A 9,320-nucleotide genomic window follows, 5' to 3' on the forward strand; every position below is an offset into this window, starting at 1 on the left:
TGCGTTATTAGGCGTGTATTGATCTGTACATGTGAGCCAAGTTCGGTTTCTGCCAGTAAAGAATCATGAACCTTAGCTCCTGTCTCCAGCATTTTTATTAATAACATTGTTGTTACTACCAAGCCATGTACACAAAAAATTGACGACGAGGTCAATGATTCTACATTGTATCAGAATGCCGCGTTTTAATTGATAATGACACTCAGAAGAAGAGCATAAGTAACAAGCCAAGGAGCGGGAGAAGGAGGCAGATCGAGGCCACGAGTCTGAAAGGAAGCGGGAGCACATTGTTGTGTAACTAGGCCACATACACAGCATCTATTTTTTTTTATCTCAATAGGTTAAGAACAAAAATTACATTTCCCTGAATACATCTGTTACCATGTTACTCTCCAAAGTTCTTTCCTAATGCTTCATAATTTGCCCTCTCCCAATTAAATAGTTTTCCATATGGTCTGGTCAAAGGCTGTGGTAAAGATCAGGTAGTTGTAGTTACTGTCTCCGAGCTGCTCACCTATTGAGAGATCCATAATCTGACTAGTTCATTGTGTAGTGCTAGATCCAGTCTGGCCTCTCCTCTGGACAGCCTGCCTACATATTGTGGCAAGAATCCTTTCTGGACACACCTCATAAACTCTGCCCCACCTGAACCTTTTGCATTAAGGAGATGCCAATCAGTATTAGGGAAGTTAAAGTCACACATAAAAACAACTGCTGTTTTTACACCTCGCCGGAATCCACATTGGGGTGTATGTTGGATTCTCCAAATTCTCCTATTTCTGACTTCCACACATACTGGCAAAGTACACAATCTCTCCATGATGTCCTCCTTTCGATCCCTAATTAACAATAGTACTCCTCCACTTATTTTATGTCCTTTTGAAACATGTAAACCCTGGAACAGCTTGCTGGCATTGAAGAGGATGCAGAGATTCACAAGAAATATTCTGGGAATGAAAGGGTTAACATCCGATGAGGGTTTGATGGCTCTAGTCTTGTACTCACTGGAGTTTAGAAGAATGAGGGGGTCTCATTGGAACCTATTAAATATTGAAAGACCTAGAAAGAATGAATGTTCAGAGGATATTTCCTATGGACCAAGGGACCAGCCACAGAGTAGAGGTCCATCCATTTAGAACAGAGATGACGAGGAATTTCTTTAGCCAGACATCTCTGGAGGCCAAGTCATTGGACATATTCAAAGCAGAGGTTGATTGATTTTTGATTAGTCAAGGCATCAAAGGCTACGGGAAGAAGGCAGGAGAGTGGGATTTTGAGGGATAATAAATCAGCTCTTACGGAAAGGCAGAGCAGACTCGTTAGGCTGCATGGCCTAATTCTGCTCCTGTCTTATGGTTTAACGCGGTCAAGTCTCTATAATAGTCACAAAATCATAGTTCCATGTATTGATCCATGCTCTACATTCATCACCTTGTTCCTGATATTTCACACATTAAAATATACACAGTTAAACTCATCCGACTGACTGTAGTTGTGCCCTGTTCAGTGCATATCCTTCCTCACAGTCTCTCTGCACATTTCATCTACCAATACACTGACTGCTCCATCTGGCCATTCTGTCTGGTTCCCATCCTCCTGCCAACCTATCTTAAATTCTCCCTTACAACCTGTAGCAGCCCTCCCGACAAGGATATTACCTTTTGCAAATAAAGATATCTCCATACAGCAAAAGGTTGCATGGTTGTGCGTCAGTTGTGCATCACTTTACAACACCAGCAATTATCAATCCAAGCTCAATTCCTGCCACTGCCTTTAAGGATTTATACGTTCTCCCTGTGACCGTGTGAGTTTCCACTGAGTGGTCCAGTTCCCTGTCAATTTCCAAAGATGTACGGTTTGGGTTAGTGAGTTGAGGGATTGCTGTGTTGGCACTGTAAGCATGGCAACACTTGTGGGCTGCCCAGTACAATCCACTCTGATTTGATGCAAGTCATTGATTTCACTGTATATTGGGATATACATGTGACAAATAAGGCTATTCTTTAAATCTTCAAAATCAGCATCATGGAGGAGAGTACTTCTGGCCAGGAAATCAACTGAACCAATAAAAATGCTGTGGCTGCAAGACTGGGAAAGAGGTTCGGTAGCCCATGACTATCAACCGTAAAAAACATTGTTTCTCCAGCTTCTGAAACTACCAGGGTAAGTTCAACATCACCAATTCAAAATTGGAAGCACCTAAGCCAAAGCAACTACTTAATTGGTACCTTATCCACTAACCCAAGCATTGTTTCCAGCACTGCTGGAACTACAGAGCAGCTTGTACCACTTACAAAATACACTCCAGTTACTTACCTTGACGTTGACAGCAACATATCCCAAAGCAACTGCACCTAACACCAAGTAGCTTAAGGGCTTTAGTTCTTTCAATCTTTGGATCCCTATTCTTAAAAGGCTGATAGGAACGCAGTCTTTGAATTGAATTGAATTTATATTTTTAATGCAAAAGGAGATAGAAAGTCATAGGTTACAGCAGATCAATGGAAATGCAGATTTGAAGTACTAATCAGCTTAGCCATAGTCTTATTAAATGATAGAGTAGGCTGAGGCTTAATTCCAGTCTCTAATGCATGTTCATTTTCTCATATATATACTGAACTTTTGTGTAACTTCTGCATTTAAGGATTATGATTAATTTAACCAATTTGTTTGGTCCTGCAACTACTTTCATCAAGGAAATTATGGCCAATCTATGAGTCAATTTCAGACAAAATTCAACTGTTCAGCACACTTGTTCAAAATGTGAAGTTTTTATCTTTATTTCTTTACTTATTCCTGCACTGATTTGTGATTTGTTTTGCTTAATATAGTACGTCGTGGCTGCACAGCGTTAACATTACTAAGTGAGTAAACCAGTAAATTCAGCCTTATGATCTGAAGATGTATTCACCGTGGCAGATGGGGTAATTAAATCAAATTAATTAAATGCATTTAGAATTGAAATTAATCTTAATAACGGTGACCACATAAGCCACAAATTGCCATTAAAAGCCATCTGGTTTACAAGTGAACTTCAATGCTCTGAACCCATCCATGAGCACTCTCATCTGCCTTTGTCCATGTTTGTCCCTTCAAGATTCAGAGCCTGGAATACAACCTCATTTGGGAGCTGGTTACATGTTCTCCTTAATCTAACTGACTTCCTACCATCAGGTAGACAGTACCACAGTTTAAGAACAAGGACTATTAGGCTGGGTAACAGCTTCTTCCTCCAGGCTGTGAGATTTCTGATCACACTGCTACCACCCAGTACACATTTATGACAGTGCCTGTAGCATTATACTGCTGTATATTTAACTATATGCCATATATACATACATTTTATGTCAACTTGTACATCTACAGAATTTGTTTTGTTATCTGATAATACTATTGTGTGTGCTGTATGTGATATATATGCTGTGTTTTTTTACCTTGGTCCCAGAGAACGTTGTTTCTTTTTGCTGTATACTTGTGTTCAGTTTAATGACAATAAACTTGAACTGTAGGTTACTTGCACAGAGCAATATTTCTGCCTTTTCCTTCTCTAAATCTTGTTAGCATTTGATCAGTGTAAGTGTTCTCCTTTGTATATCTGAAATGAAAAGAGCATAAAGGTAAGATTATAATAAAGGAAGAAAAGACTACAGGGTAATGGGAAATTGCGATGTGCAATTAGGGACTGAATTTCTGATCTATCAATGAAAGTTCTTTCTGGTAAATCAGCATGATTGAAAGAATACTCTTCGGTACTGGGCATGAAATGAGCCCCTTCCTATCTTCTGCTCCAATCTGTACTTCTCGGATATTTTCCGATTGTTGGCGAGAATGTTGCAATGTTGTTTATGCAATGGCTTCCAATATTCAACAGCCCAAAGATGTTGATGGAGAAGTGTATGAATCAACCAAACCAGTTTTAAATGTCTCAATGTACTAATGTAATATTTTTGGAATTATTGCTGTTTCACTGACTTTGCACGGATGTGTGAGATTTAAGTTAACTGTAGCCAATGGCTCCAAAATACACTACCAGGTTAGCTAAGTACATTGCCGACTTAACAATGCTGCATTATAATCCTGAGACGAGCTGGGTGACAATTGAATTTCAATGAATTTCACAATGGTTCAAAACATTTCCATTGGACTGGATAAACTCCACATCACAGAAATATTTCATCCAGCCATATCCCTGGTATAGCTCTTCAGTAGCATCTCCGGTGCACTCATGTGCTTCCTGTATCATGGTGCCAGAACTGCAGACAGTATTCCAACTGCGGTTGAAACCAAAGCTTTGTAATGCTGCTCCATGACAATAAAGCATCTTTATTTAATATTGAACCTGATAAAGGCAAGCATCCCATATGTCTTCTTTGCTTTTTTATTTGCCTGCTCTGCTGCCATTAGATTAGATTAGAATTTTTGTTTCTTACATCCATCCCACAACGTGAGGGAGTAAAATTCATGTTGCATCTCTGTCGCTATGTACAAGCAATAAGGAAGAAAAATGTGAGAGAATATTGCTGAAACACTAAGATTGTATACATAATTGCTTTATATACTTGAATGTACAGTCAGATATGCAATCAGTTCAATGTGGATGATTAGACTAATGGCCTGGATAAAGGTGCTGTCCCGGAGCCTGTTGGTCCGGTCCTTAATGCTGCGGTACTGTTTGCCATACAGAAGCAGTTGAAATAGTTTGTGGTTGGGGTGGCTGGGGTCCATGTTGATCCTCCAGGCCCTTTTTTACGCACCTGCTGCTGTAGATGTCCTGAATAGGGGAAAGTTCACATTCACAGATGTGCTGGGCTGTCCACACCACTCTCTGCAGTGCACTGCGATTGAGGGTAGTACAGTTTCTGTACCAGGCGATGACACAGCCAGCCAGGATACTCTCAGTGGTGCCCCTGTAGAAAGTCCTGAGGACTTGGGGACTCGTGCCAAACTTCTTCAGCCGTCTGAAGTGAAATGGCGCTGTTGTGCATTTTTCATCACACATTCGGTATTTACAATCCAGGTGACATCCTCAGTGATGTCAAGTCAAGTCAAGTCAAGTCACTTTTATTGTCATTTCAACCATAACTGCTGGTACAGTGCATAGTAAAAATGAGACATTTTTCAGGACCATGGTGTTACATGACACAGTACAAAAAACTAGACTGTACTATGTAATAAAAAAAAGCAGAGAAAGCTACACTGGACTGCATAAATTGCACAAAAACAGTGCAGGCATTACAATAAATAATAAACAGGACAGTACAAGGTGTCAGTCCAGGCTTCGGGTATTGAGGAGTCTGATAACTTGGGGGAAGAAACTGTTACATAGTCTGGTCGTGACAGCCCAAATGCTTCGGAGCCTTTTCCCAGACGGCAGGAGGGAGAAGAGTTTGTATGAGGGGTGCATGGGGTCCTTCATAATGCTGTTTCCTTTGCGGATGCAGCGTGTAGTGTAAATGTCCGTGATGGCAGGAAGAGACACCCCAATGATCTTCTCAGCTGACCTCACTATCTGCTGCAGGGTCTTGCGATCCAAGATGGTGCAATTTCCAAACCAGGCAGTGATGCAGTTGCTCAGGATGCTCTTAGTACAACTTCTGTAGAATGTGATGAGGATGGGGGGGTGGGAGATGGACTTTCCTCCGCCTGCAAAAAGTAGAGACACTGCTGAGCTTTCTTTGCTATGGAGCTGGTGTTGAGGGACCAGGTGAGATTCTCCATCAGGTGACCACCAAGAAATTTGATGCTGTTTACGATCTCTATCGAGGAGCCGTGGATGTTCAGCGGGGAGTGGTCGCTCCGTGCCCTCCTGAAGTCAACAACCATCTCTGTTGTTTTGTTCATAATAAGAGATAGGTTGTTGACTCTGCACCGGTCTGTTAGCTCATGCACCTCCTCTCTATACACCAAGCAACTTGAAACTGCTCATCCCCTCACCTACAGTCCCATTGGTGTCACTAGTGGCTAGCCTGACTCCATTCCTCCTGTAATCCACAATCAACTCCTTCATTTTTTCAACATTGAGGGAGAGGTTGTTTTCTTAGCACCACTGTGTTAGGGCGTTGACTTCTCCTCTGGAGTCCGTCTCATCATTGTTGAGTCATCTACAAATTTGATCAGCAGAGATCAATGGAAAGGTGCACCAAAGTCCTCAGTAATCTCTGGGGTCCTACCATTCACTGTGTATGTCATTGTACACATACTAAATCTCCCAAAATGCATCAGCATGCACTTATCAGAATTAAATTCTGTTCCCCATTCCCTTAAGATTTTTATAGCAAGTTTCTTCATGCGTTCTCTTTTAAGAAGTTCTTTCTTCCTCATGAATCAAACTAGTTCACTTTTATGTGGTTCTCAAACAAGAAATAGAATTTCCCAAGGGGAAGCCTTCTGATTAATAATTTTACAGATAACTCAAAAATTGATGCGTTATTGAAAGTAAGAAAGAGAGATATAGCCTCCAAATGATATTGATAAGCAGGCAAATTAGATGAAGAAACTTGCTTCAAAAATCTTCAGGCTTTCCTCACTTTTTCCTTTAATCAGATTTTTTACAAAACAAAAATGGTACCTTGTATAATAGAATCGGTCAACATATAAACCTGATAAGTACAGAAAAGTCATCACAATCTCTAATGGGCAAATCTACATCCAACTTCAAAATCTATCCAGTCTTTCAATGTCCAAATTGAAATATGCGTGAGTTTAGTTTGATTTTCACAGGTCGACATGCATGAGAATCTGTGAATGAACTTGTGCTTAATTACTTAAATTTTGAACTCCTCTCCCTTGTTGATTATCCTTCAAATCTATTCAACATAGAGTTGTTTAATATCAGTGCAAGGAGTTACAATAAGTAAATAGCCAAAAATGTGTATGGTTACAGGAATCATGCTCATGTTTCAATTAAAAATATTTCAGGAAGTAATGGGTAAAATTCAAAGATTGGTCCAAACAAGATAATTATAGCAAGCTAATATGTAAAAAATGAAACATACCTTTATTTGGTTGTAGGAGTAATTTAGCTGAGCAAAAGAACATAACTAATACTTACTAATCACTAATAAGTGATAACCCTTTTCACACTAACTTTTTCTTTTTTTGCTACAAAGCAAAATATATGTCCGATAATGACACAGGACGGTTTAAATATATTAGTAACTCATTTCTGAGGCAGCCATTACATAATCCTAATTAAATACACAATTGAATTGAGTTGAAAGAACAAAAGACAGAATATTCACAAGTAACAATTTTTACCTCCACCTTGTGTAAGCAGTAAGGTAGGGGGCAAAAAAGGCATTACATCACTTACAGGCCCCATTTTCACTTGCATACATTGACTACCCATCAGTTTCTGATAGGAAGCCTCCGTAACACATAGTAAATTGAATGCAATTTCAAATTGAAAATGAGTACTGATCTTGGTGGCTAAATTCAATCTAGTTGCATCATGGGGAGCAATTTGGAAAACTACACACACACCATATTAAGTACTGAAGGAAAATGTTCATAAAAAATCCTTATTTTTCTCTTGACAGAGTCAGGGGAAGGAAGGTATCTTGACCTTGGTCTATGATTGAAAAAACAGAGTGTAGCTGCTGGCAAAGGCAAATTCCCAACTTTTTCGACATGCTTACAGAAGCCGTGCTGCTCCACCTTACAGGCTCAGCGAGGAAATAAGCAATCTTTTCCTCCCAGCATTTACAGGATGGAGCAAAGCACCAGACCGATTCATTTAGTTGACTAGCAAGACTAAATTGTGGAAGGAAATACTCAGTTGCCAGTTTAACCACTGAAATAGAATAATACAGGTGGACAACTATTACATTACTTTAGTTTAATTTTTTTCTGTTTAGAAGTATTTCCTTTTAGTTTTGTGTTTGGCCAAATCCAGAATCTTTGATTATGAATAAAAATCACTTTTTATATTCACTTTTGACTTCCAAATCAACTAAATCAATGTCAGTAAAAATAACTCTTGAAAACTGGTGCTGGTCTTAATTATTTATTTGACTAAATTTTAATTTTCTCTCATATAATAATGCATTCCTTTTTTTGCTCTTTTACTCCTCCATGATTTTACACTACTATCATATTGCTTCCTGTTGCAACAAGTGGGATTGGCTTATATGTATATTTTTAAAAAACAGGAGTAGCATTCTGAAAGCAAAATGGATGAACATATATATTATGCATGGTTGACATTTAATGTTAGAATGGAGTTTAATTGGTGAACAAATTGAGGTATATCTTTTACTTCTAAAATCAGTGGAAACTGAAAAATGCCTGAGAAATAGAATTGAAGTCCATTCATCATCTCATGCTTTTGCCAACTCTTCAAACAAAGCAGAACATCACTCAACCTCAGCAATTTCCCTACACAAATAATAATATAAAACCAAAATGAGTACATATTTTCAGCTCCACTTGAAATTAAAGAAATGGTCTCTCCGCAGGTGATTTGGAAAAATATAACCTGTTTCATAGAAGTAATTTGATAGGTGTAACAATTAGAACTATATGCTGAAAATGTATAATCTTACACAGGAAACAGCAAAAATGACCAAGCCATCTTTGTTACTTCAGCTGAAAGTTAAGTATACTCCTGTGTATAGTCACAGAAAACCATGAAAGTAAACACACAATTTTTGGACAACACAGGCAAAACACATGGAGGAACCCAGCAATTAGGCAGAACCTACTTTTCAGAATCTAGTCTACTTTTCAGGCCAAGATGACAGTAACTGAAAAAGGATGTTGGTCAAGATGTCTGAAATGGAAGAAAAATCTCAGCTTGAAACGTCAATTGTTCATTTTGCTCCATAGATGCTGCCTGAATTACTGAGTTCCTCCAGCTTTTTGCACGTGTTGCTCAAGATTTCCAGCATCTGCACAATCTCTTATGTCGTCCATTTTTGGACAATCCTGGAACCTAAAGCTTTTCCACCTCAGAATTGTAGATTTTTGCCAATAAAGCAAATCATTTTAGTTGACAGTAAACACTTTTCTATTTTAGATTCGATAGGTTTTTTTTAAAGTCAAATCAGGCCAGATTCAGTGCCATTAGGATGAAAGTGATCAGCTTGTTTCTCCCCCTGCAAATCCATCTTATTTCTATAGCTTTACACCTCGCTTTCTTCAATACCAAAAGAGGGGTAGTTTAACAAGGGCAGCACATTTGAATCAGTGTAAATGGGGAAGTAAAACAGGAAAATGCAGAAACCTCTGTATGGTGGCTCAAAAACATTGACTTCTTCTGGGATCATAGCCAAGTTCACCTGAATATGTGCTGGAGCTACAGTAAGTGCCCAGTTGGAGGA

Source organism: Hypanus sabinus, chromosome 4 (assembly GCF_030144855.1).
Source record: "Hypanus sabinus isolate sHypSab1 chromosome 4, sHypSab1.hap1, whole genome shotgun sequence".
Classification (NCBI taxonomy): Eukaryota; Metazoa; Chordata; class Chondrichthyes; order Myliobatiformes; family Dasyatidae; genus Hypanus; species Hypanus sabinus.